This window comes from Ixodes scapularis, unplaced genomic scaffold, assembly GCF_016920785.2.
Source record: "Ixodes scapularis isolate PalLabHiFi unplaced genomic scaffold, ASM1692078v2 PGA_scaffold1__304_contigs__length_218370807, whole genome shotgun sequence".
In the NCBI taxonomy this organism is placed as follows: domain Eukaryota; kingdom Metazoa; phylum Arthropoda; class Arachnida; order Ixodida; family Ixodidae; genus Ixodes; species Ixodes scapularis.
Genome location: NW_024609846.1, coordinates 77,663,733 through 77,690,818, shown reverse-complemented (window position 1 = coordinate 77,690,818; position 27,086 = coordinate 77,663,733). Strand labels below are relative to the sequence as shown.

General features: G+C 46.2%; 1 protein-coding gene across 2 annotated transcripts in view; it reads right to left on the bottom strand.

The window, feature by feature from the left end:
* The window catches only part of LOC8033331 (zinc finger protein castor homolog 1), a 344,798-nt gene that overhangs the window by 181,386 nt on the left and 136,326 nt on the right, over positions 1-27,086 (bottom strand). Inside the window, exon 1 of one of the 2 annotated variants that reach the window (XM_029983034.3) lies at positions 17,058-17,525. The exons of the other annotated variant lie outside the window; for it this stretch is intronic. The gene's annotated coding sequence lies outside the window, so the exon portion shown is untranslated. Of the gene's footprint in view, positions 1-17,057; positions 17,526-27,086 lie in introns of those variants that run through there. 2 annotated transcript variants of the gene reach the window in all.

Genomic DNA, 27,086 nt, shown 5'->3' with positions numbered 1-27,086 from the left:
TAGCCCTTTCCCCTTTTATCTCTCGCACTCTTTTTGTAAAACAGTTTATACACGGTTCTGCTCTGCTTTAACCCCGTTAAACAAACTTCTTACCAAGCACCGGTGCACTGCGGAAAAGCAACACCAGCGGAAGCAAGCTCCACGGGTGTTGCTTCTCCGCAGCGCACCGGTGCTCCGAAAGAGTGCGCTCAATGGTGCTGCGAGAACAAAAAGTATGAATTACACGAAAACAATGTTTGAGTTAAGCGGCTTATAAATACATTGAAAACGTAGCGGGTCAACCAAAGTTTTGAAATTTGTTTGACTTAACCAGAAGTATTAAATATCCGAATTTGAATTATCGCGAGCCTACTGTATATACTAAGGGAGATCTGGCTCAATCCAATATGCTTAACATCACTGAATAGTTGTGTAATTTTAATTGGCTAGTTCTATTTCTCAAGCACTTGATATGTTTGGTATTCAAATCATTGCAAATTTTTACTTTGGTTCAATTTATGGGGGGTTTATTTTATATGTCATGTTTAGTAGGAGCTAGGCTAGTTGGTAAGCACGTTGCTTACTTACTTTAACCATGCATGTCATATACAATTTGTTGCGATTGTGTTTGAATGCAAATTCTCTTCTGCTCTTTATTTCAAGCTGCCCTTACATGCACCATGAAGATACCGAGGAGGTCTTCAATTGAATGACAACTTCAAGCACAAACATGGAGGGGCATCTAAATGGCCAGCACAAGGACAACTATAATGTAAATTTTCTCCAAAGCTAAAGCGAGGCATGCCTTCTTCCAATAAAGGTATTGTGGCGAAACTTCTTAATTGGTTCGTTTGTTGAGCTGTCATCTATAGGAACAGCTGAGCTCACACAAACAAAATCCTGGCAGTGAGAAGTACAGGTTGTGTGCTCTTTCTCTTTTGCAAAACATGAACTTTTTGGCTGAGGATGAAAGATTATTCAAGTTCATATCTACAATGACGGAGCTATGAACTCTCCATACCAATCTACCCCAAAAGCTTCATGTGACTTAGGCTTGCTTGAATATGGAAGCTTTTTGCACTAAATAATGAAACACTTGACATTTACGTCTTTTTGAACTGGACTCTCCATAAAAACAAGGCATATAATTTTGTAGAATGGCGAAATTTCTGTAGCCCACATTACGGACAGCTATCCATAGGAAATGTGAAAGCTGTCCGCACTAAATACCGAAGGACTATACCTTTCCGAATTATATAAGGCCAAAGCTACGAGTCATCCGCGCCAGTCCTGCACCTCTGATAAGTCGGGTGACACCCCTGGCAGATCTAGAGCTCTGCCAGGTGAGTCGCCTGATGTATCGGAGGTGCAGGTGGTACGGATGGCTCGAGGCTTTGGCCTTATAAGGCGGAAAGGTATAGTCCTTCGGTATTTAGTGCGGACAGCTTTCACATTTCCTACGGATAGCTGTCCGTAATGTGGGCTACAGACGTTCCGTCATTCTACGAAATTATATGCCTTGTTTTTACGGACGTTCCCGTTTCTAGATTACGGCAAACCATACCGGCAATATTGAACCGGCAACTTTTACCCGTGAAATGGAAAACGGATAACTGTCTGTAAAGTGAACTACGGACGTTTCGTCATTTTACGGAATTATATGCCTTGGTTTTACAGACAGTCCCGTTTCTAGATTACGGCAAATCATACCGGCAATATTGAACCGGCAACTTTTGCCCGTAAAATGGGGTGAAAATTTTTTACAGTGTAATTCGTTTCGTCGTAGAGCGGCAGCCGACGCTACACGAGCCGATGAGGCTAATCGGGTACCGTCAAAAAGTGGAACGTCACCCCGCTTGATCCCGTGGATTTTAAAGTTTGCCGACACGTCAAGAAACAGGGGGTGTGACCAGGTTCGCATAATTTCGAGCATTATCAGTGGGTAGCCAATATAGACTAAGGAGTCTCGCTAGAATCACGAGCAATCATTCACGAAACAAAAAGCCTACGTAAATCAGCCATTAAAGCTAATTCGTGACAGCTTCAGAAACGCAAGGCGGGAGTTATTATGGTTCGCTCCTTATCTCCGGAGTCTTCTTCGGCGTTGTTACCGGCCAGCGGAGCAGTGTCATTGGCCGCTGAGCGAAAATAAAACGCGCGTGTACACTTGAAGAAAGTGATTCTTCCAGTACTTCCTAATTGTTCCTAATCATCCTTACCCCCCCCCCCCCCTCCACCTCTCCCACCCGCCAACCAATCAGTGTCGAGCCTCGCGGCCACGCTTTTATTCGGGCTTCACGAAATGACTAACACCAAGCCAAATAACGTTTCACGCTAAAAAGATCGAGGAAAAGAAAAGAATGAGTAATGTACATACAAGAAGCCGTCGTGGTCATCGAACATAAAACGAAAATGCCGCAAAAAGAAGGAAAAAAGAAAAAGTAAAGTTGTTGGCTCCTCGATCGGGTTGCGTCCGTCCGTGTTCGGATGATTAATAATGCCCAGGCGCGAATGGACGGTGCTTGAAGTTGGTGACGCGTCGCCAGCGAGTTATTTCTGCCGCCTCGGAGAGTTCGACTTTTACGCCGTGTTTACAACAACCCTCTATTCCGACACGCCCGTACTCGGACTATCATACGCACATTCCAAACGCCGCAGACTAAACACAAGTTGGCTACTATTCGTGGTATGGTGCGCGAGAAAAATAGCACAGGCGAGGAAATAAATGGCACGCAAAGATAATAATACAAGGAAAATATAAGATAACCTACGTTGGAAAAGTTGGGACATGTACTTTAGGTTCAAAATGGAAAGCATGAGAAGTAAAAAGAGGAGTTCGACACAACATCGCCCCACTGTCTATCGACAAAGTCGATCGAGATGGGTTATTCATGTATGCCAGTTAAGTTAACATCTTCCAAAGTGCATTTTCCTTTTTCTGAGGCTCATTTCTAGATAATATTGTTGACGAAACGGTAGGCGTAATGCCTCATTATTGCCTCGCTCACTATCCTTCATAAAACAAATAAGAAAGATACGACGACGAGAACTAGTTTTATTTTCTTTTGCAACTTCGCTGAATTTAGACACTACTTCGAAAACAAGAGCAGGGTAACCATCAAAGCGGAGCTATTCATCTTTTGCCTTGGGAGTAAGTAGGACTCGACTCGGCCATTGTGAACAACAACCAGCGGAAATTTCAACGCGCGCAGTCAACAAAGAAACAAATCGGTTAAACGAGGCAAAAAAGGGGAGGTCAGACAGCAAACAAACAAAGGAAAACAACACTTCCGACCGAAGACGTCCCGATAAGAGAAAATAACGCTGCGACCAACCGAAAAAAACATGAACAAAACGAGCGACTGGCAATAGAGCGGAGCCAAGCGTGTGCTTGAACCAGCAGAAACTTTATATTTACAGCGTTAGCCCGGAGTCGCCACAATTTCTGCCGCCTCGCCCCTTCGTCAAAAAAAAAAAAAAAAAAGTAAAAAAGAAGAAAAAGTGGGAAAACTCCCTCCGTCGGCTTTGGCGTTGTGTCGCCGGAGCGCTCGGCCTGCAGGCGCTGGCTCGCAAAAGTTCACCAGGCTAGCCGAGTAATGGCTAAAAGCCTCCCTTGACGGGACAAAAACTCGCCTCCCTTTGCACCCACGTACTTCAATCCAAAGCGCTCGCGTTGCAGCTTTCTCTTCATTTATGCTTCCTTCCAATAAACTGAACGCGAAACAAGATTCAGAAAATGTCGGTGGCTGTTGTTTGAAATCTCGTTTTGTACGTGCGTGCGCGACCACAGTCGTGTGACACGACGAAGCAAGAGTAAGCTCGCGACAGCTGCTCCCCCTCGCCACCAAGCACCACCAAAACGTTGAAATCTGTCCGGTCGATTTCGCGCCTTCGCGATTGTGAGGACTATTTGCGATTATTGGTGATATTATTTGTTTTATTTATGTGACCTTCTTATTATTATTTAACACCGGCATTACAGCGTGAGCTGCGAAATTCGTCGCTCCGCACGCGCCCAGCGCCGAACCGTGCGAATAATCGAAAGCGCGGTGTCAACTCTCATTGCGTTGTGCGATGCAAGAGACGAATGGATCTGTTCCGTCGCGCATGCGCGCAGAGGCGCTGTTGCTGGTGTGCGGCGGCGTTTTTGTTCGTACGATTTGCCGTGTCGTTTCGCTGTCAGTTGTTGGTCCTCGTCCACGCGTTATTACGACTGGAGCGCGCGCTTCCGTGAGATTGCGAGATAGTTTCCGAGAGTTAGTTTTCGTACGTATATATGTTATTTTTCTTTTCCCACCGCCGGAAAAAGTGACACCCTAACTGTATTATTAACATCATTATGATATGTCATTTTCTTTCTTTACTTCTAAGAGTGTGGGGAACTGGCTGTCATCGTTGACGTCCGCTGTGTTGTAGTCTGTCAACCAAAAAACCGCTTCAACTTAAAAAAAAAAAAAAAAAAGAAGCATTTTATAAGTGTTGCGTTTCGGAGAACACTCGCGCCTACTCAAATGTTATATGAGTAGGCTTTCGGATTGCAGCAAAGTTTCCGAGCTGGACAGATGAACGAGTTTCCCCAAGCGTGAATTTCCTAATCATCCGCAGCGAGCCAAAGCGTAGAAAGAGTAGGGGGATACGCACTTCGCTACGACTCAAGCCAAAAGAAAAAAGAAATACGAAAAAATACAATATAAAAGAAATAAGTAATACCGAAATGTTAGTTTGCGATAGATGCAAGCAAGAGACCCAACTGCGTTCGGAAGCCTATTCACCTGCACCCTAATCAGTGTGGAGCGCCCAGTTGTCCGCAAAGCACATACATGTTAATCCAATGGGTGTAACCTACGGATGCAACTTGACTAATGAGGAAACCAAAAGTGCGTTTAGGCATTAAAAAAAAAGTGTGTCCTGTGACACTTAGCATGGTGAGATGTCATGCTCAGTGTCACAGCAGATATTTCTTTCTTTATTACGTTCAAAACTTATTTTCCAACTCACCATTCGCCGAGCTGTTTCCGTAAAGTGCAGTAATTGGCTCTATCAAGTGCTGTGCGGGAAAGCAGGTGCTCTAGATTTTCTTTAGAGTAGATGAGGTGACGATTATCAGCCTTGACCATTGAGCTTGACGCCCCATTATAACGTTTGGGAGTTTTCGAGCGAGGCATCGAGCTGCGAAGCTCGACCTCTCCGGGACGCACACTGCGTCCCGGAAGCACAGCTGAGGTGTGTGTGTTTGTGTGTGTTTGTTTGTTTTCTTCGCCACCAGACGAAAAGCAATTCCGAACGAAAGGGAGCAAACCCAAGGCACGGTTACGCAGTGTGAGACTCGCTCCTTCGAGCACGTATTGTACGCTATTCAACGAAAGGATTGGACCGGGTTAACGTGAGAGTTCGCTGACCCATTGCGAGAAACAGATCGCGTTCCTCGTGCGTGTCTTTTTTTTTTTTTTTTGTCACGTGTCAGAGACACGATGTCGGGGCGTCTGGAACAATGGTAGTAAGAGGGTCGTAAAAACGTCAAAATATAGATTAAAAAAAAACGCAAACCGATTAGGTAAAAAAAAAAGTTGAAAACAAGAGGGAAGTCAAAAAGTCTTGCTTTGCTTTCGCGCTTTTAATCTTATCCTTCTTAATGCATTTCACGGGGAGAGCTCAAACAGTACGGCAAACATTCTTCCTTGGTCGTTCCAAATCAAAAGACTGCGGACGTTTTATGAAAAAGAGGGTGCGAGAATTAGAAAGAAAGAAAGAGAGAAAATCAAAACACCACACACCTCGAGAAGAAAAGAAAAGAAAATAACGCGGAAAGTTGCCGCATGCGAGAATGGAGGCTCGCAGCTGTTGCTGCTGCGTCCAGCCCAGCTATCTCCTGGAAGAAAATGTCGCGCCTTCGAGTGGGAAACGAATAAAACCCGAGACAAGGAATATATACACCTAAAAGGAGAGAGAAGCGAAGAGAGAGAGAGAGAGCGTTTTCATTCGGCAGGACGTGTCCTCTTTTGGAGCGTTCCCACGGATTTTTGGGGTGCATCCTTTTTCGGCGTGCCAGTCCGCCGCCGGAGACACGTTCAACGAGCCAGCAAATCCAACAGCGAGAAAACGAGGAAATAATCTAATGACGAAAATTGCGATTCGCGTGAGAGCGGGGTCGCTGCTCGCGCCGAACCCGCTGCTGTCTGCTTGCAGGCCGCCACAGGTGGCAATTTAGTCCGCCGTCAGGTGCGCGCGCATTCCCCGTTTGCTGCTGACGCACAGGTGTGTCGCAAACCTGACCGGAGACCGGTAGGCTGACTTCTTAAAAAGGGAAGTGGAGAAGACACGGGGACGCTGTTCGCACACCGGTGCAAGTCTTCGCGCGCTACTGCGAGGCGATCAAGATGACCCGCGTAATTGCAGTAATGACTATCATCTCTGGATGTATATAAAATCGAACTGGGGCGTCACCTCATTATTCTATTATGGACACCATACGAGCATAGCGTCGTTGGGGGAGAAAAAAAAGGGGAGGGGGGATATATGGTAATGTGTGAACTAGATTTCGGGCGCCTGCCCTAATCTTGACGAATGCGATGGCTCCGAGGAAGCTATGGGGCTAATGGTGACGGAAGAAGAAACGTGCCCGACGGCTGTGCAGTTTGAACTTTCAATGTCGGTAATGGGAGGCTGAGAAAAGCATAGGCGATTACGTCTGGGCAGGCCTATCGGGTATTGATATTCAATTAACTGGCTTCGCGCGTTGTGGGCCCCAAACAGGCGGATTGGCGTACGACTCGAGTAAGAGATATCCTCCGGGAAACGTCTATATGACGCAGATAAACCCGTCATAGATTTTTGTTTCTCTCTCGGGATGTATTAAGCTAACTGCGAAGATCTAGACCTTCAAAAAGAAAAAAAAGAAGAAAGAAGGTATTACATTGAGTTTTGGTAATATCCGACTATGGGCCACCGAGAGTAAGAATCGCAGGGCTTTCTTATTCACGTTTCTTGCTTTTTCATTGGTTCTTTGGAGCTTCGTACCGGCGAATGCCGCAACCTTATTGGCAGCGGGGCGACGCTAACATGCCCCACGGGACTCGCCCCGCACCGAGCTTCTTAAGTTGTCGGTCATTACATTTGCACCGGACGTTTGAGGAAGGATTTCTCGAGAACTCTATGGAATCGAGTAAACCGCACATTCCCGTGGTAGTTGCTTCCGACAGTGTCGACGAAGAACACACGCAAAAGGGAACATAGGAGCGCCCCGGCGTAGAGCCAAGCTCGTACACAAAAAAGACGTCGACACGAGAATTCAAACACAGTGTGATTCACCGACGGAACATAACTGCCCGCCTCTTCAGTTTCTCTCTCTAACCCAACCTCCTCCCCCGCACAGTCAGCACGCGGGGAGAAGTCAGGCCCTTTGGCTGTAGAACTGTTTTCAAACCCCTCGACTGCCCGCCGCCGTTCCCTCGGGAACGGGTTAGTAGATATATATACATATAAAATGGCGAGAACGAAAACGCATTGCCAAACAAACGACGACACAGCCAGCGAGGCTATCTCAAAGTCACAGAGTTTCAGCAGTCCCGCAGAAACTTGATCGGACTCGCGCGGAGAGTTTGAGATACACGGGGGATGGGGAGGCAACAAAATAGAAAACAGCGCAGACACGCGGATCTCCCTATAAACAAGGAAACGAACCGCAGCACAACGCTACAGACACAGGCGCGAGACAGATGGACGGATGTCGTGCTTTCGTTGCGTCGGAAATGCAGAATGCAGGCACGCGGATACATAGCCGAAAAAAGACAAAAGATAACGTTAAAAAAAGAAAAGACGTCAGACTTTGTCTGCTTAGGCAGAGAAGGCAAGCGCGCTATACGGCAGCAAGATCGCGCAAGCACGTTCTTTTATTATTTTTTATTAAGGTTTTCTTGGAGTCACCAGACGCACATCTGGCGATGGCAGAGTATGAGCAACCAAACTCTTTTCTACCCAGCGACTCGCGTCGACCGCGATCGCTGACGTCACCGCCGAGCGCCGCGCTGCAGGGTCGCAACAAAGCCCTCAATAGGCATTATTCACGCATCGAATCACGCAGACACACAAGGGCCGGAACGGACAAGTACGAAAACTGCCAGCAGCCACTTCTTGCAAAAAGCAAAAGGGAATGACAGGGACCAACCGTAGTTCGATGCTCGTATTCGACGGCCAATTTAGTTGACCAATAGCTAGATGGTGAAGTTGAATAATTCTGTCCCGGTCCTATTACGTATACATCACTTCGAAAGTGCTTTAGATCGTTCCGGAAAACAAGGACACGAACCTGCGTTTTCTTTAGAAACTGTTGTCCTTGCGCTAGTTCTCGTACAAACGAGGCGTTTTGTAGGGCTATGTCCAGGGGCATTGGCATTGATAACAGGTCAGAAACAGCGTAAGGAACTTCTGTTATCAACGAGTGGTTCGTCATAATTCTTATACGAGGATAAAGTTATATGATTGCACCCCCATGTCAACCGGATGAGTGGTGCTGTGCAACCATGGCGTTCTTTAAACGTTAACGAGTTCTAGCGTGTTCTTCCGCCATTTAGCAGTGCCACCAACGACGACGCTCCCTTTACAAACCCAGTCCCTGCACACGTCATATAATCTTAAAGATACATTGTTCGAGAATAAACCCGAGCCAGAAGCAGGAACTGACGAGGCAAGCTGAATGGACGCAGACGCTCCCTGTTCGCGTGTTGCGCAAGCGGATTAACCGGTGCCTGCGCGCATACGTATCTCAATACGCTTAGATATACCTGCCATTAGGAACTGCGAACATTCCTTAGCCGCCCGCGTTCACGGGGAAAGATTAATACGGGAGTAATTATGCGGACAGGAGATTGTAATAAGTGTTGATTTGATAAGGCTATCGCTAATGTCAGCCGTCTGGCGCAAACGAGTACACATCTCTATCGCGGTGCCTTGACTGCCTTCGCTGCATGGTTTTGGGTACACGGTAAACTTCCTTGTGAACCATCTACAACGCCGTGTACAATACCTAAATAGAAAGGAAAAAAAAAAGGAAGCGATTGCGAGTAATATAATTACACAACGATAACCTTAGCGTTATTAAGAACCCCTTGTGGAGAACGTAGCGCACGGGAGTGTTTTCAGCCTATAGCAGATATTTTTTTAGTACGTCAGACCGTTCAAACGAAGGGCTTCTGGTCTGTGCCATTTTCAGCGTTTGTGTGTATATTGCGCGTGATATGCTCGCTCTGCGCAGCGACGAACATGGCCGTGCTGGGCTAATACCATTAATATCCCCGGCAGCGCATCTTGCAGCGTCTCACAACGCGAACGCCGGAAAAGCGGCAGACGCGGGCGTCGCTGCACGCAGGCGTCTGACCCTTTGCGGCGTTTTCTGGTCGAGCTTTATCGTGTTTGCCGCTGGGGGCGGGTCGGGCATCTAGTAACAGTGACGTCATGCGTAGTTGCTGTCTTCCAGCTGGAATTGACTGGGCCATGGACTCGTAAGTTGTATGGTCATCGACCGGGGGAGGACGGCAGGGCGTGTCTTTTGCGCATGCGCGACGTCCAGCACGCGGTCCTTGCCTTCCGCGTCGTGCTCATTGCCGGTCGCATCCTGTCAGTGCTACTAGGTAAGGAAAGGCTCCCTGTGTTCGACAGTGAAGTAGATACAAGCTATAAGAGGTGCCTCACTGTAGCACTAAGATCGACCATGCTGTACGCACGTATCTGGGCACCACGCTTGCTAGAGGCCGTGGAACAGCAAATATATCGAGTTGTTTTGCGATGGCTCGCTAATGAATTACCACCAAACGGCACTGCAATGCCACGTGGGGGGGTTTGTGAGCGCGTGAAATGCAACTCGAGTAACTGCACAAAAAAAAAATGTTGCCGTTACTACAAGTACATGGGTCCGATAATGCGTCAACGCCACACGCATGCGGTGAAACATACATCCAGAATTAAGTATAGAAGACTGCGCGTCCGTCCCTAAAACGAGTCGTTTCATTTTATGTTTCAGTAGTTCGCTGCTCTCGGTCTCTGGAACGATCCGAACGCGTCCTGAAACCGAAACTACCCAAAGTCGCAATCGGTGTTTCGTTTTCTTTTCTTTTTTGTTTTCTATCGCGTTAGTCCGCGGATAATTATTCAGTCTGAGTCCGCCAACGCCGGGACGACATTTGCATGGCGAGCTCAGGTTAGGCGCAGGGTCACTCGCCAGCTAACGAACAACCGCGCCTTCGATCGTAAGTTGCTCGCCGACGAGAGAGCGGGGACAAGAAACGATCGGTCGGTGGGGCGGCATCGTAGAATAGACTGCGTAAAAACAACGGCCAGAGCAGAGGCGGGCGTCGGACGAGCAGACAAATTTCGCTGGAAGCGCCACGCTCGCGCGTAGCCTCACGAGAAACGACGAGATTTTCTTAAATTACGAGGTATACCCCTCATCCTCGCTCTCTCACTCACTCGATACTTCCCTCTCTTAAACGTGCAGACTACAAATCAGACAAAAAAGAAATAAGTGTAAGAAAAAGGAAAAACATTAGGGGCCGTCGACAATCAACGCAATCAAGAAGTGCGGGCAGTCGATTAGGTAACGCCAAAAAACACGAGAAAGAAGATTTCTACGGCCAGATTGGGATTCGGGGAGGGTGTATACATGACGACGTGTGCATTCACGCCAATAACATGCGTATTCGAGCGTGCGGGAGGGCGGCGAAAAAAAAAGCAGAAATTAGAAGCGGCCGGCGCGTAGTTAGTTTGAAGTCACAGTAAAAGAAAAAATACAAAAAAAAGCAAAGAAAAAAAAAACAAAACGACTGCTGTAAGCAAGAAACATAAACGAGCGAGGGAACGAACCGATTGGCAAAGGAGCAGACAGTCAGACGCGAGGCCCAAAACGTAAAACGAGAAATTAACGTCGGTAACATAAAAAAAGCATACATACACACAAAAAGAAAAAAAAAAAAGAAAAAACGGCGCCATGATAATTAATGGGAATACAGAGTCCCTATCTTGGAAAGAAGTGGGCCTTCGCTATGCCTGACGCCGCCACGATCTGTAGCGGCTAAGCGTGGTGGAGCCAATGCGCTCTCCGCCACGTTAGTCTTAGCAGTCTCCGAACCACTTCGATAGTCACGTGCCGATGATTAGCCAATCAAACCGCGCCGAAAGTTCAACGTCACTGCGCTCATCACCTTTTCCTGTGGGTGTGTTTCTGCCTTTTCATCCAATCAAACGCAAAGTGTGCCGTGACGTTACTTTTAGTTGTGAACGGATCTCAAAACTGCCAAAAGAGGGCAGTTTCTCGAAAAAGAGGGGGGGGGGGGGGGGGGGGGGGGGGCGCATGAGATGTTTGTGAACCTGTCCGAAACCCGGACGATGGACGGATGACGTTGACGTCAAAACAGCGGCATAGCGGTGGCGTTGCTGCGGAGCGTGTGTACCTTCTGCGCCATGCATTTCGCATCCCAAATTTTCAACGCAGACTGTGCTTTACCAGCCAATATCCACGGAGTTCTTTGACGTGTGGCTGCGACGGCCGGCTGGAACGACACCTACAGGTGTTACGCCCATAGGGGACCATATAAATAGACGTCAGTCCCCCGGTAGGGTTTGAATCACCACCTTGAAACTGTCAGCTAGGTCCTTTGCCGACTGAGCTATCCAGGGTCGGGGATCGGAGCATGCAAAGGCCGAGTCATTCGCGGGGGGGAGCGCGAACGCGTGCCTCGCGGCCTCTGCTGCCACGCCGCGCCATCTCACGGCGTGTGTCAGCAATTGGAGCGAATCTTCGTTAGGCGCTGCCGTTCAGGCGCCCATCTCTTCTTCCCTGGAAGGTCTATCGCACATTCTGTGCTTAGCAGACATGGTCCACCCAGCATAACCAAGCTTCTGTATTTTTTCTTCTTTTCTCAGTCCGAGAACAAGTAGAAATGTCTACCAGCATGATGCCACGACGTCATGCGACACGATGCCCGTGTGTTCTAAGGATTACGAGGTTACATCCGGCCATCTTCATATTCAACTGGCGCGCGGCCTCTGTATCCCTCTACACGTAGATTAAAACTATAATTCATGCAAATATAATTCACATTAACTTGTTCTATGTTTATATTAAAGACACTCAGCGGGATAATTTTCCTTCATCTTTGTGTTGAAAATGAATGGATTTCGCAGCGCAGCTCAGCCTTTTAACGAGTTCCGCAAATGCACGTTGTAGAGATGATGATGATGATAGTGGTCAACGAGAGCTTTCATTGTCGCTGCTTGTTAAAATGCCGGACTGCTCGGCTCTCAATTGATAGTAATCTCGAAAATGATATGTCCCGCTTTGAAGCGATTACAATTGGCACGCCCCCTTTGCGAAGAGGTATCGCAGTTGAAGCCTAGAAAGAAACAAAAAAATCACGTGTTTTCTTATAAACACGGAATAAAGAAATATGGCGGCCTTGGGACCTCGCGATCCGACACCCACCAACGTCATGGGCACGACGGCGCTTTTCCCGGCATGTGGGAATATGCTCCGAACTAATTAGTCGGGCTTTCGTTGCGAAAATCGGCCGCGCCCCGCAAGCCATCACAAGCAAAGCGCGTCTGCGCGCGCCTAACGTCCTTGTCGCTTCTTGGAAGGGGCACGAGCGTGACAAACCGTCCGCTGGGATGATCCATTTTGAAAAACTGAGACATACGTTTTTTACACCAAACGGTGTAACGGTATGAGAAGTTTTCCCAAGCTCCTTCCTTACTCCTCTGCGCCAACAAATGACCGCTTTGGGCAGGAAGACGTAGAATTTCAAGAATTGAGCCTCCTGCTTTAGGGCAGCTACAACAGGTCATACCGCGATTATTCATTCCATGCTACAGCCTGGACGTATTTCTTTGGAATACTTCAACTATTATGTTTACTACTGGGAGTGCCACTAATAACAATATTACGGCTTGTTGCCAATCGCAGCCCGAAAACTCTTTTAAACTCTTAGAAAAATTACCACTCACAGGAGTTCAGATTTCGATTGAAAAACTACGGTAAGGGTTTATTTAGTCCTATCGCCTTAGTACGGTCTAACATTATATTTTTTTCGTATTGTTTCTTGGAGGGTTGCAAGGGCCGCCGATATTAAATAGGAAAACAAAATCGAGAGATTTGTAAACGTCTTCAAGTGCAACCGGGAGCCTGACGAAAAATTCAAGATTTAGGTCTTCGACCCAGGAGATCTGCAAGCGTTTCTTTGCGGCGCAGAGGCTGATATCTTCGCGCGACATATTTTCACAGTTTGGGTAGATGAAAGCACACAACCGAAACCTTTTAATTTGGTGATGACTCGCACCATTTAGCCAGAGTTTGGCACATCGCGGATTAGAAGTGAAATACTGTGTTCTTGATTTCAACGGTCAACCACTGTCTAATACAGAGAACATTACGCTTAAGCCTTGTAACAGCATTATTCCTAAACCTGGCTCAACGACAGCGCCGCCTATAATCAATGAAGAATGCCAGTAAATTCGAACGAAGCAAAATCATATACCGAATCAATCCACTTTCATCACTACGTAGAATCAATAAATCTCACCAGCACAAATCGCTCAAAAGGAACTTCCGACACAGGGACGACACAAGAGCAGCCCTCCGCTACGCACCCAAACACAGTGTTGTCGAAGCATGGAAGAATCAATAATATCTGTCTGTTAGAAGAAGAAAAAAAGACTAAAGGGAGAGCCGACAAGTGTACAGACGCGATGCAAGGGCAAACAGATTTTTCCACGCAGTCTGGGACTGCAGCCCGTCGTATGCAGTGAGAGTTGTACGTGACAGACAGGTCGGACTCCGGAATAAAAATATCCGGCAGCACTGTCGCACCCTTATCGGCGTGTTGGAACGGTGACGCGATTTGAATAACATCGATGGCGGAGCGTGGCCCAGACGCCGGCCGTTGTCCCTTTGCACCGTCGGCGAGGTGTCCGACTGGCTGCCACACGCGCCTCTTATAGCCACATGCATTGGTTGATTGTACAGCCGTATTTCGTGTTAACAAAATAAAATAAAAAGAAAAGTACCGGTGAAGTGAGGCTATGCTTTTTGTGCCAGAAAGTTTATTATTTTGGGGAAAAAAAAATTACATGTCACAAAATACCGCTTTCAGAGACAATCAGTCGGAACGCGCCACTCTTTTCCGTTTCTTAAACTGTCAGTGAGTATAGCCCGAACAAACAACTCGAAGCACGGTTGAATGTGCTAAGCCTCGGCAGCAACTACAGTATATGGGCTGTCGAATTGGGTGTTTGTTTATAGACCCCTTGTGCAAAAATGTTAAAGTACGCCGATGAAGTTGTGTTTGTGCTGTGTCTTATTGTCTACATCAAAGGGCCTCTTAACGTTGCCAGATCGCGTCTCTGCGCCAGTAATAAGGATTCCCGAAGTGTCCTTCTCTTTGTCGTCCACAAGTGGACGGTTTAGTGCGACAGCTCTGTCAAAATGTGGAAGGCGAAGAAACGGAGCATTGCATAACACTCATACCTTTAGGGAGTGAGTGCTACGTGGCAATCCGTACACAGACATTGCGCCTTAGCAATGACTGTAGGAAGCTGTGATCCCGGAGGCACTTCTGCGAGGCGTCGTCACCACGGCAACATGCTTATTAAGAAGGAAGGATGCTTAACCTTCTTGAACTTCGTTAAGTTGGGCGATACGTCCACCTACAACGAGGACGATAGTGCTCGTGACTGAAGTGCAAGAACGCCTAGAGGTTTTGCACCCTCACTGCTAAATACTGAAAACGTTTTGTTTTTAGACATTAACGTGTGTTTTGTATTCGTCACGTTGTTGTATCGCACAACGCAGGGATATCGCGCCTTAATATTTCTCTCTGATGTTGAAAATAAATTTAGGTTATGTCGAAAAAAAAAGAAAAAAAAAACACCAAAAGGAGGAAGATGCCAAATCGTATCAGAAAGCGGTCAGAGGAGGAAAATCGAATACTTGCAAACGACGCGATCATATCTTAGTTCGTAGGTAATAATCGAACATTCCTACATCATCTCATGCCTATGTATATGCCTTCAAGAATAAAAAATAAAACTGCATATTGCAAGCAAATATACACGACCTTCGTTCGCGACAGGCCAATTTCGATTACCGGGCTGCAAAAACACGCAAAAAGCAAGAACAACAAAACGAGATTGCAAAATATTAATAAAACTTAAAACGCCATTAAAGGAGGCCTTTCACAACGCAGTATATGAATCACCCAAATCGCGAGTTTTGAAAGAAACTGCATTAAAGCTAACGAGAGAGAGAGAGAGAGAGAGAGAACAAGAAATAAAATTTACGTGGTCCAGAGATTGAAAAGGGGCGAGAGGGCTGTGTGACCCGCGCCGGCCGAAGATTGGAGGGCAGGTCGGCTCGACGCTGGACCCATGTTTGAAGTGGCCCCTCCCGGAAAATACACACAAAAAAGAAGAAAAACATCTATATCGCGATGCGAGCCCCACGGGGCAGAGAGCGAACATGGAGGTCTAGAAAAACCAACCGTCTGATGATCGATGAAGCCTTCGCTGTGTTGTTTTAAGGAAGAACAAAGAAAACATAGAGATGCGTGTCGTACACACACAAAAAAGAGCGTCAAAAAAAGATGGCGAAAATCCATATAACTTCTCTTGGCTTTTCTGCTTTTATTTGTCAATATGAAAGGCGAAAACGGATTCGAAAAAAACATAATAAATCGTTCTGTCATAAAAGAAAAACAAACCTGCCTTATTCTACTCTGCCAAGAAAAGAAACGGCATACCATTTCTTTAGGCGGCAGTGGCATTTGATATCTTGGTCGGAAGATCTATTGAACTTACACAACATAACCCCGCTGATGTTTTTTTTTTTCTTTTTTCTGTGACATCTGTTTAATGGATGAACGGGGGTCTAGATATTTGCATATTACATCTGAGGGCAGAGGACCTAAAGTATTTGTAGCTGATTCCTGGAATTTCCATTATTAGCTTAAAAGAAAATGAGATATGAAATTCTTAATGAAGCAGTACATTTCTCGCGTAGAACGTATTAAAGTGATTGTCTTGCTATCTACCACAATCGAAGATTCTTAATTATTCGCGACAGCAAAGCGACGTGATAACCGCGGTGATGGCATCGGCCTTTCATGCGAGGTGGTTTTGAGCAAAGGGGTCAACATAATCTCAAGAAACTCGAAAGCGAATTCATAATCCGACCTGCAACGCGACTCAAATCGACTTGTCACGCGTCAACGCAACAGGCTTCATTCATTGAAAGCAATATCAACTTATCAGATCCAAATGCGCAATTAAAAATGAAACGGCATACGAACTGAACCAATATGTTATTACCACTATACCTACGACTTCTTGCTTCAAAAGCATACAATATTTATGACTGATACGCAGGACGTCGTGCACCTCGACCGGAAAACGAGACATGACTGTATAAAACGAAACACACATATGACTTGAGAAGGTGCCCCATTGCGGAATTTTAGCAAACCGTTAACGTGTTCCGCGCACCACACTACTGGAGCCTTTGAAGCATTGCTTTTAAGCGCACGCAGGCGGTCACAGTATCACCCCGGGCGCGCGCTTAAAAGCACGCTTCAAAGGCTCCTCTAGTACGGTACGCGGAACACAGTAACGGTTTTCTAAAGTCGCTTTTAACTCAAATAGCGTGTATGACGCGAGTGACGTCACGAACAGTTCTTCAAAAGGGAAGGCGGCGGATGAACGTGGATCGCGACCCAAAAGCGTTGCAGTGAAGCACCATAGTACAAAATTCCGAGTTCTCTTGGGGAAACAAAATGCAAGTTCTCTCGAGGAAATGAACAAATACCGTGTATCACCCATCCGACCTTAGGGAAGGCACCAGATAAAGTTGGATAGCCGTCCGAATTAGTGTCGCGGTGAAGGCCCTGATTCTTAGGGTACACCAAATTGCAAGTTCCCTCGGGGGATTCGACAAGATCGTTGTGTAGAGTGGTGTTGGGGTACGAAATATCCGATTGGGGAGCTCGAGAAGCTCGTACAGAGGAGAGCACCGCGCGTCCTCCCGCGCCCCCTTTGCTCACCTCGGTCGCAGTGGAGAAGGTCGGCGCGGCCGTAATCCCGCGAAGAACAACTCGCCGTGTCCGCGACAAACACCGATCTCGATGCGGTCGACGATCCTCTAGCGTACGCCGACGGTAGCAGCGCAAAGCACAGGCACGAGCACGGCAGCGACACAGTCGATGGCGACAACCAACACGATGACGACGACGACGACGACGTTGACCGAACCACAGCTACTATCGGCGGTAGAGAACAGGTGGGCGAAGACGAGCACCTCGGCGGCAACGAGCACGGGCAGCGGTGACGGCGACGGCGGCGTGATGATGATCCTCCCGTGCTCGAGAGTCCCATCCTGCCGCGTGAAGAAGCGGTCGGTCCTCTTCACCGACGACGAGCGTCTTCGCCGAACGCGCGCGTTGAGCGGGCGAGCGAGCGCACGCGGCCGAGCTCTTGCGTTGCGCGAGAGCGGGCCCACTTTGCGCTCGAATCGCAAGACGGATCGTCCCCGGCCGTTTAGTTGCCTCCGCCACCGCGACGCGCCGCCACCATCGCCCATCTTTCTTTTTTTTAAAGGGGCGAAGGAAAGGGCCGCGTTTGAGGAAGCGGAGGAGGACGCCTATAAAAAAGGAGGAGAGAAAGGATACATCGAGAGGAGAGAAAGAGTACTGAATTGAAACCGGAGACTACATTTTTTTTTCGTCCCTCTCTCTCTCTTTCTCCTTCTCCTAACGCTGTTTCTCTCTATTTATCATCTCTCCTTCCATCTTTCAATTTTTTCCCCTCTCTTTCGGGAGATTTTCATTTTTTGACTCCGAGCGGGCTTTTTTTTTTCCCCCTGCACATTGATATAAATCTCCGTTTGCCCTCCTCCTCCTCCTTATATGGCATCTCATATTTGTTTTTGTTGTCGGCCGCCCGTTTTTAAAACGCGGTCCTCCTAAACTTTCTGCGTACTTCAAGTCGTAAGTAGATTTTTTTTTTCGTATAATTTATTTTTTAACGTGGGTGGGGAAGGCCCATATCTCGATGCGACAACCGAACGCAGCTTAAGTTTTTCGATTTGCTATTGCGGATGGCAAATGATGAGAGCGAGGTGTGCTTCCATCTCTTATATTGCCACCCGACAGATTAAGAAATTCAGGGCATGGAAGCTCCCAGGCATCTAATTACTGTTCCACAGCCAATTATGCGTTTTGAGGTGAGTGCGTCCGTCTGGTGTAAAAAAACTGAGTAAGAAAACAACGAAACGTACAAGGAGGGACAACACATCTGTCGGGGTGAGGTCCTTGGCTGTTGGTGTTTTGCTCTTGGATGGATGGAGGCTAATATGGCTGTAGCCTTTATAAGGGGGTGAGGTGAAGCTTGAAATGTCCCGAAGCAAAAAAGCGTGAACTCAAGGCGCGATATACCCTTCGTTTCTTAAATTGTCACTAAACCTAATCAATTTTTTTTTATGAAACCTAGTTTTGTTTTTATTGGAACGAATGTTCACGTTTCGACGTCATTATTATTGTTCTTTTTTCTAGAAATCATTCCCGTCGATTTTTATGGGTACCGATAAGTGCACAAGATGAGAATCAATAATCCTCATCTATTCTTCGAGTGTCAGTATGTTTAGCGACAGTTACTTTTGCCAAGTTTCTTTTTATTTTTTAACAATAGATTTTTCTTTTCAACAATAGAAATATCTAAATTCCGAAAAAAAAAAATACGGCGGATTTACTAGTCGAATGAGGAGTTGCAATATTGTCGCAAACAAGTGAAACGAACAGGTGAGGCACGGTAACCCTTGTGAAAACGAGCTGACAGTAACAATAAACAAAAACTCTCACCGTGCGAAGTTGAACAATTTCACAAACACACAGAAAAAAATTGTTGCAAAGGTTAACAATTATATAGGAGTCACCAGGCCACGCAGAACAATTTGACCACCTTGCGATCCTCCCTGCGACATTGCGAACTACACCCAAGGGTGAACTATACGAGCATGTGGTCATGCATCCGCCATGATTGGCCAAGAAAAAAAAAAGTACATCACTGCGAGCGCGTTGAAAAGGGGATTAGCATCTCACGCTTCAAGTTATCCTCTGCACGAAATGTTCTCCTACAGAGGCCCTTAAATATCTACATGAATTTCGAAAAGTTAAAGAAATGCTTGTGAAAGAAATGTTCCTGAAAGCTGCTAGTTGGTGTAATGGTGAACCCAACAGTGAACTAAACGCTCAAAGACGTGCATACATTCATGTCGAAAGGATAATTAAGGGATGCAGTTTTCGTCCAACGTGTTTCCACAATAAGGAAAGTGTTTCGATCAGCCTCTGATAGCAACCTAGCTGGAGCTACAGAAGAACCATGGGTCACAGTTGTTTCGTTTTAATTAATTTTTGTTCATGATGCTCTTTTTTTACGTTCGAGGGCGGCTTAAGGTGCGAATCGCAAATACACGATTGGTGGTTCCGGTTTCTAGCGTCAATAATAAATTATACCAGAAAAAAAAAAGAGGCAATAAGGCTCGATAAAATCTTTTGAAAGAAAACATTAGCAGGACAAGCACTCCCCACAAACAAATTTCCCCCAAACAAAAGAGGACTGCTTTGTCAGTATAGCCTTCTTCTGGTTAAATATTACGCAGTGGCACGGACAAAACAACAGACTTTGTAACGTTAATTGTCAAGCTAATTATATCTGGTTATAGAAGCAAATGTTTTGAGGCCAGAAAAATCTGGAGGTTGTATTCAGCAGTGCGGTGGGGCTTTCTTTGGGAATTAAGGGGAAGAGCTTCTCCTCCAGATGACGCTGCCCCGGACTGTAAAATCATTAATATATTGCAAAACAAATATATCCTGGAAACCCAGTTTTTGTCTCAGACTGATTATTTTTTCCAATTAGGTGTAAGGTACGAATTTCTACTCTGCTAAGCGAACGCAATTTGCAATCTGATGGATCATCAACCCTGCCGTTTTGATTTGGATGAGCATCGTGCAGGCGTGCAGTCACGTGTCATTGCTGAGTGATGAACGTTAAGACCTAGCAGTCGTATTGCACACGCTAAACTCCTCGTCAATAGTAGGAAGTTAGGAACCAGTGTGACCATAGTATAGCGAACCAACCTCACGCAATGGAAACTCTAAGCGTTTATTTTGTTTTTATAGGAGGAAATAGGAGACCATGGGGGATTAGTGTGCCTATGCAGAGACAGATTCAGTATACAATGGCACTGTGTAGTAAAGAAAGCGTATATTTGTTTTATGCGTAGCTACGCATAGAACCTACGTATGTAGGTCCTATGCGTAGCTACAATAGTGAGTTCATAAGGAGCATAGTCACCGAAAACACAAAGACAGCCTCTGAGCCACCCGGACATCCTTAATCGCGTACACCTCGTCGCAATAAACATGTTTTCATGTTGCTAACCTGCGCCGCTCAGGCGTATAAGGTTGCAAACCTAACAAAGTAGATCTGTAGATCTAGCATCTCGACGAGAAGAAAATGATTACCAATTTCCCTTTCTTTGTTCTAAAGTTTTTCAGCACCGAGCAGATAAAAATTAACATAACCTAGCGATGAAAACGTATCTCACAGGAACGAGACGTACGACAGAACTCAAAACGCACGGACGGTCGGGTAAAATACAACAAATACATAAGAAAACAAAATGAGAATAACAGGCTGAACCAGATTTAGTGATTCTAAAGTCATCCCCAACCAGGAGACACAGACACGTCGCGTCTATTTTATTTATGCCGTCGTTCGAGACATCAAGATTGTCTACGCAGACTCAATCTTTTATTATTATTATTATTTTTATTCAAACTTTTTTTTCGCCGCTCCTGTGCTGCTATCTCGTCTTTGGGCTTGGTTTTTGCTCGTTGTGTCTTTTCGGTAAACCTGCTTGTTTCCCCGCCCGACGGTCTTTTCGTATTATTCTTGGTATTACTGCTGCCCACGCAAGCAAAGCGTGGTTTTATTTAAATGCAATATCGACTTTCCCGCCGCACTCGTGTTTGGCGAGCGGTTGCTAGGAGGCTTGCGACGGACATGTATACGTCCAGTTATCCCGGCAACACACATAATAAACAAATATCCCCTTTGATACTTCGATATTTTTTGTTTTTGTTTTCTTCACTTAGAGATCTAACCTTTCGTCTCATGGTGCCGTCACATTGTGGATTTGGATGAATGGCGTTTGAGTTTCCCCACCCTATGTCAGAAACAAGACACGAAAACAGTTTTTGAAAATATATATATTTCTTTATTTTGTTGTTTAACTACGTTTTAATTATTCATATTTTTCATGGCGCCCCCCTCGCCCCTCTTCCCTTTAAGGGGTGATTGTTGTACTCTGTTTTCCTAACAAACATTCAGTTTCCAGGACTACGTGTTGCGACATAACTCCTTCGACTAGAAATCTTGCCACGGCAATTGAGAATATTAAAGGTACTGGCGCATTAAAATGCCTCTTCAATAATGTAAGGCCAGGATGTCTAGCTATTCGAAACTCGAGGGTCGGCGATGGCACCCAGCGGAAAAGGCGTGAAGGAGGGACGCGGGGTCTACCGTCTATCCATGTGTGCAGTGATAAATTGGCGCGGCCTGGTGGCCGAAATGTGAAAGAAAAAGAACGAAGAGAAAACAGCTCGACGCCCGAGTTGTGAATAGTTCATGGGCTAGCAGTTTTCGACAAAGGGAAACATGCTTTAGCGATAATGCAAAAAAAAAAAAAAAATAAAGGAATTGCAATTTACGAAAAGTGCGGCGATGAGTTTTTTTGTTTTTTTTGTTTCATACATGCACTGATAGTAAAAAGAGGAGAAAAAAAGTTTTTGCGACTTCTTTTATAAAAAGAACAGTGTCGAATGGTTTTCATGCCCTTTTAGCCGGAATTTTTTTTTTTTTGCATATAACGTGTTAATTTATAGTTTTAACAAAAAAAAAAAAAAAAAAAAAAAAAAAAAAGATCCCAAAATGACAAACCTCAGACTTCTTGCTCGAATTTAAACAACATGAAAATATAGCTGAGAAAACCCGTTGCATGTTACTCAGAGCAACGCAAGATTTAAAGGATGAATCTGTTTGATTTACTTTGATATCCTGTCAAATTGAACGGTGGCTTATTTTTCTCGCACCTTTGACACGTGTTTCCCCTTGCGTAATTCCCCCAATAGGGAATTTTAGCCTAAAATAAGGAAACACATAAACAAACATGAAAATAAATGAATGAAGCCATGAATGAACGGATGCTTTAAATCCTTGTGAGAGAAGTAACCCGTCTTTTTACAAGACGGGACAGCCAGGCATCGTCAGTTTTCGCCTTCCTGTGAACAAGACTCCCACGCCGTGATCTAATCGACCTGTCCATCCCAGTCAATACGCGCCAGGTGCCTGGTGGATACGCAAGTAAACGCGATGTTCTTCAACAGATAACTCATCAGGTCGCTAAGACGGCGGAGACACTGAATCGACGCAATACCGCGGGGACGCGTACAAAACGCTCTTTTGCGCTCTTGTCCTCTATAATGCATTACCACTAGCCCAGCAGTTAATGCTGATGCTGAATCTGCCGTTCATCAAGAGAAAGTTGCACCCCCCCCTCCCCTTTCCTTTTTTTTTTATTTTTTTATCGCCACTTCAGCTTCTTTATTCCGCAAACGACCCCCCTCCCTTTTTTTTTTAAGAAGGTAAGATTATACCATGCCCAAAAACGGAAAATACAACTTTTAACGTTATATTGGTACTAGTATAAACTACGTATGATATCTATATATAAGTAAAACAGAAGCCCACCATATACCTTAATTTATTATTTGCCACAGCTTGAAAAAAAATTTTAAAAAAAGTTCACATAGCTTTTCTTTTTTTTCTTTTTTTAACACTAGAGTGTTCCCCATTCAAAAACAAATAAAGAACCGAGCCCAACATTTTGACTTGTGTGGAACGTTAGTCACATTAAAAAATAAAAAATAAACACAAATAGAACATATGTACTCTTTCGGTGAGGAATGGACAGATGAAGAATATAGAGCGGTGATAGGCTAACCCCAGCCACATAGAAGAGCCATGTCAACCGATGCGATGGTTTTCCGCTTTCGCGCCTGCAACGCACGGACGTAAAAACAGAATCGCTCAGCCGATGGTGTTCCCTATGCTTCCTGCTTCTGCCTCTTCCAATTCGTTGCCGCCGGCCGGTTCTCCGAGCTTCTACCATTCGCGTAGGCAGATATGGGAAACCGCGACTCCAGAAAGGTTAGCATATAATTAGGCCGTAGATTTTCCGGTTTTAACCAATAAACACAGAGAGACATCTGTCGGTGTGGAAAATAAAAAAAATGGATAAGCCGATAAACGCCGATAAACATCTGCTGGTATGCAAAATTTCCGGAGACTTTTTGCTCCAGCTTGGCACGTTTTTGTCGAAATCTCCCTTGTATAGAGTTGAGCTCTTTGTTTTCTTATTGTGGTTTTTTTTCATCGATTAGCAACATTTCTAGGGCGTCTGAGCCGGATTACCGAAATACACCGACATACGAGAAAAAAAAAACGGAAAAACATCCGTCAATTTCTTTTATAAATAAACACATTAAAAAAAAAATTTTATCAAGAAATTAAACACGTCAGGAGAGAATTAAATAACAATAAAGATTTCAATGCGCAGGCGTCTCGGAAAGAGTCTTTCATTTCTCATTAGTCAATTTTCTCTTAACATAAATAAACACCCGAAAATCTACAACCCACATATGGGCTCCACCTACTAGGAAGGATTAGCTTATTAAATACTAACTAGGGATATCACGAACCTGCCAAGGTCGGCGTTCGAAAAGGGACCCTAGGCTCCAGGCACGTAGCCAGGGGGGTGGACCATGGGGCCCGCCCCCCCCCCCCCCCCCCCCCCCCCGAAATCTTCGATTTTGCTTGGACCTCCTCTCCCCCTTCCCCCTCATACAGCATTTTGTCATGGGCGCCGCCCGGCGCCTCCCTCCCTCCCCCCCCCCCCCTCCCTCCCCCCCCCCCCCCCCCCCCTCCCGAAACGAAAATCCTGGCTACGTGCCCGCTAGGCTCCTAAGAAACAAACTTACGGCCGAAGTTTACGGAGTGCACCGTTTAAATTCCCGCGACAACAGTGAGTAGCCAATATGGCCCATTTTGCGTTAGGCGATTATGAGCGAACGCAAGCACTCTGCGTTTGCGTTGCGTGTTCCCCATGGCGCGTGCGCGGAGCCCAAACTGCGGTCTTGAATTGGTGCATGGCAATGAAGCGCAGGCGCAGCGTGGAGCACGCAACTATTGGCAACTTGTGTAAAATCGACGATGCACCTGGAAGAGAAACCTGGAGCGACAGGCTCGGTGGCCAGCTTTCTCGGGAGTATAAGATATCGTATTTGCTCGAGTAATAGCCGCACTTCTCAAGGCCCTTGCGTCTACTTTCCTGCAGAACACACACACAGCCAATCATCGCGTTCTGCATGAAACTCGTAGCGAATAACAAGGGCGATAACACAATTCTCCGTAAAGATGCCATCTGAACAGATAACAATTTTGCGTGAAGATGCTATCTCTGTCCCGTAAATCGCTGCCATTTTTCTCCCGATCTAGGTGATTCGCTATCTCCGTGATCCGCGGGAAAGCAGACCCATAGGAGTCCATCATAAGAAGTGCGACTATTAGTCGAGCAAATCCGGTATTCACAGCGCCAGGCGGCATAAACACGAAGACGCGTGAATGTAAGTTCAGAAGCACGCGATGAAAATCGTTGTCTGCCGCGGGCACATCGAGGTGCTATCAAAGACAGAAGGCTCGCGCTGAAGGCGGTGCATTTATTCAATTCTTAACCTATCACCGACTATAGGATGGAGAACATTATTTAGCTTTTGGTAGTACTTTTACGGCTCAGTTAATTATATTACCAATGGCGATTGCAGCGCAAACCCATATTATGTGCAGTTATTGCAAGACCAATACGGTAGCCAGACGAACGCGAACGGGTCTTAATTTTGTCAGGAAACAAATATACAACACCACTAGAGACTTTACACGAGGAAATGATCGATAATTAGACACATCATTAAAGTACTAAACAGTGGGAGTAACATATAAACTTATATTTCCAAGCTACGGAACGGAAACAGAGATCCGAAGAAACCGATTAACACACACTCGCGTGCGCAGAAGTCGCAATGCCGTTTTTTTATATCCGTATTCAGAACTTTAACTGTCTACGAACTGAATTAAATGCTATTGTGTCGGAGCCGTTTCCATGGCAACTCAATCGACGGGATTCTAATTACAATATTTTCAAAGAGCGGCCCACGCAGGCCAGGAACTCATCAGGAAAGCAAAAGTTATTATCTATTCCAAAAAGGGCTTCGTAGTTTTTGTTGTTTCTTTGTTTGCAGAATAAAAAGAACATTGCTAAGAAAAATTAAAAGCAAAACGAAATGGAGAGCGAGAAAGAGAGAAAGAGAAACGAACTCGCGGTATAAAAATGAAAATGAAAGAAATTTGATATGGTTTACACATGCTGGCGAGATAATAAGGGCGGAGGCGAGCTCGAACGTCCTTTCCTAAAATATTGCCTTTAGAGAGACTAAGAAAATATGAATATAAACAAAAAATACGATAGCAGACACTTTAGAAAAAGGAAGACTACTGTACTCCCTCTCACAAGTCTTTGTGTTCAGCGCTAATAAAATTAAAAAAAAAAGTAAGCACATCAAATTGTTGTTGCTTTTTTTTCTTTTTTGGTACGAGCCCGGAGGCACATGGAGGGTGACTCTATAGTCGCCCGTGGCAATGCAGCGCCTCCTGCATTACAACAGGAGGCGCTGCAAAAAGAGACTTGTTTTCGGTATGATTCGAATATGGTGCCTGGAATGCGTCTTCGGTTGGTGGGCCTACAGCGTTCCAAAAAGTGGTCCCTCGATTTCCGTTTAATGACGTCACAGAAGTGTCATACTGGCCGTGTCCCAAAAATTTACTCGATTTTACTCCATTCGTTCCAAAACCTAACATCGTCTAGCACTTTTCAGTCTGCGTTGTCACGTGACACGACCCGCCGGAGTAACTCGGATCCATTTGGGTAAGATTTGGGACGCAGCCATACTGTCGCCGGCCGCGATCCTGGCGGCGTCAAAGCAGCAGTGCGTAGTGTCATGGGCTCCTATATATTGCCAAAGCCTGGCAGATCACCACGGGAAGCGGCCGCCGAAATGGGAAAGGTGGAGCGGCAGACAACGAATGAGAGGAGAGCCACGTGACTGGCGCCCCGCTGCGGCTAGACGCCGAAACGCCGCCGCCACGAGACGTATACGGCGAGGCGCGAGGTCCCGAAAGTGTGTTTCGGGTCCTCGCCGCTGTAAAAGCTGTGCGCTGACGGCCAGGTTCCCCAAGAAATGGCTCTTTGATGCTCCGTGCTACCAGATCCTCGTGCTCCAAATCTGCGACCCGGGCACTCTATGACTTTGTCGTCGAACTGCCAGGCTTTGTGAGTATAGAGGAGGCTATGGTGGCGTATGTGGCAGACGCGTGTTCTGCTGCAGGCGGTCGCCTTCCAGCTTGACAGTTCACGGAAGCGTAATCAGCCAGGAGTTGGGACGCCGTGCCGAAAGCCACACTCACGTTCGCTGGTGCTTTTCGCTAGCATTCCTACGACCAACTGCACGGATCGCGACAAACGACAGCATGGCACCCCGGCTTTCCCGACGTCATTTGTTGCCACTTTTGAACCGCTGTTAATGCGTAGGCGGAGCAGGACGCTCTGTACACACTAGTCGGAGGTGCGTTTCCAGGCACCGTAGTACAATCTCGCGCATCTCAAACTGTCAAACGTGTAGAAGCGTGTCTGCTCTAATGCAAAACGCAATCACAAGAGATAGAAAAAAAAAAGAAAAAACGTTTGAAAGCCGTTGTATTACCGGTCAAAAGCCGAGACCATGGAGGTAGGAAACTCGACGCGACAAGATCGCCACCAGAAGTAAAGTGTGTGTGTGTGTGTCCTGAGGGGGGGGGGGGGGGGGGGTACTTCTAGTTAGAAGGGACACACCTTCAACGATGAC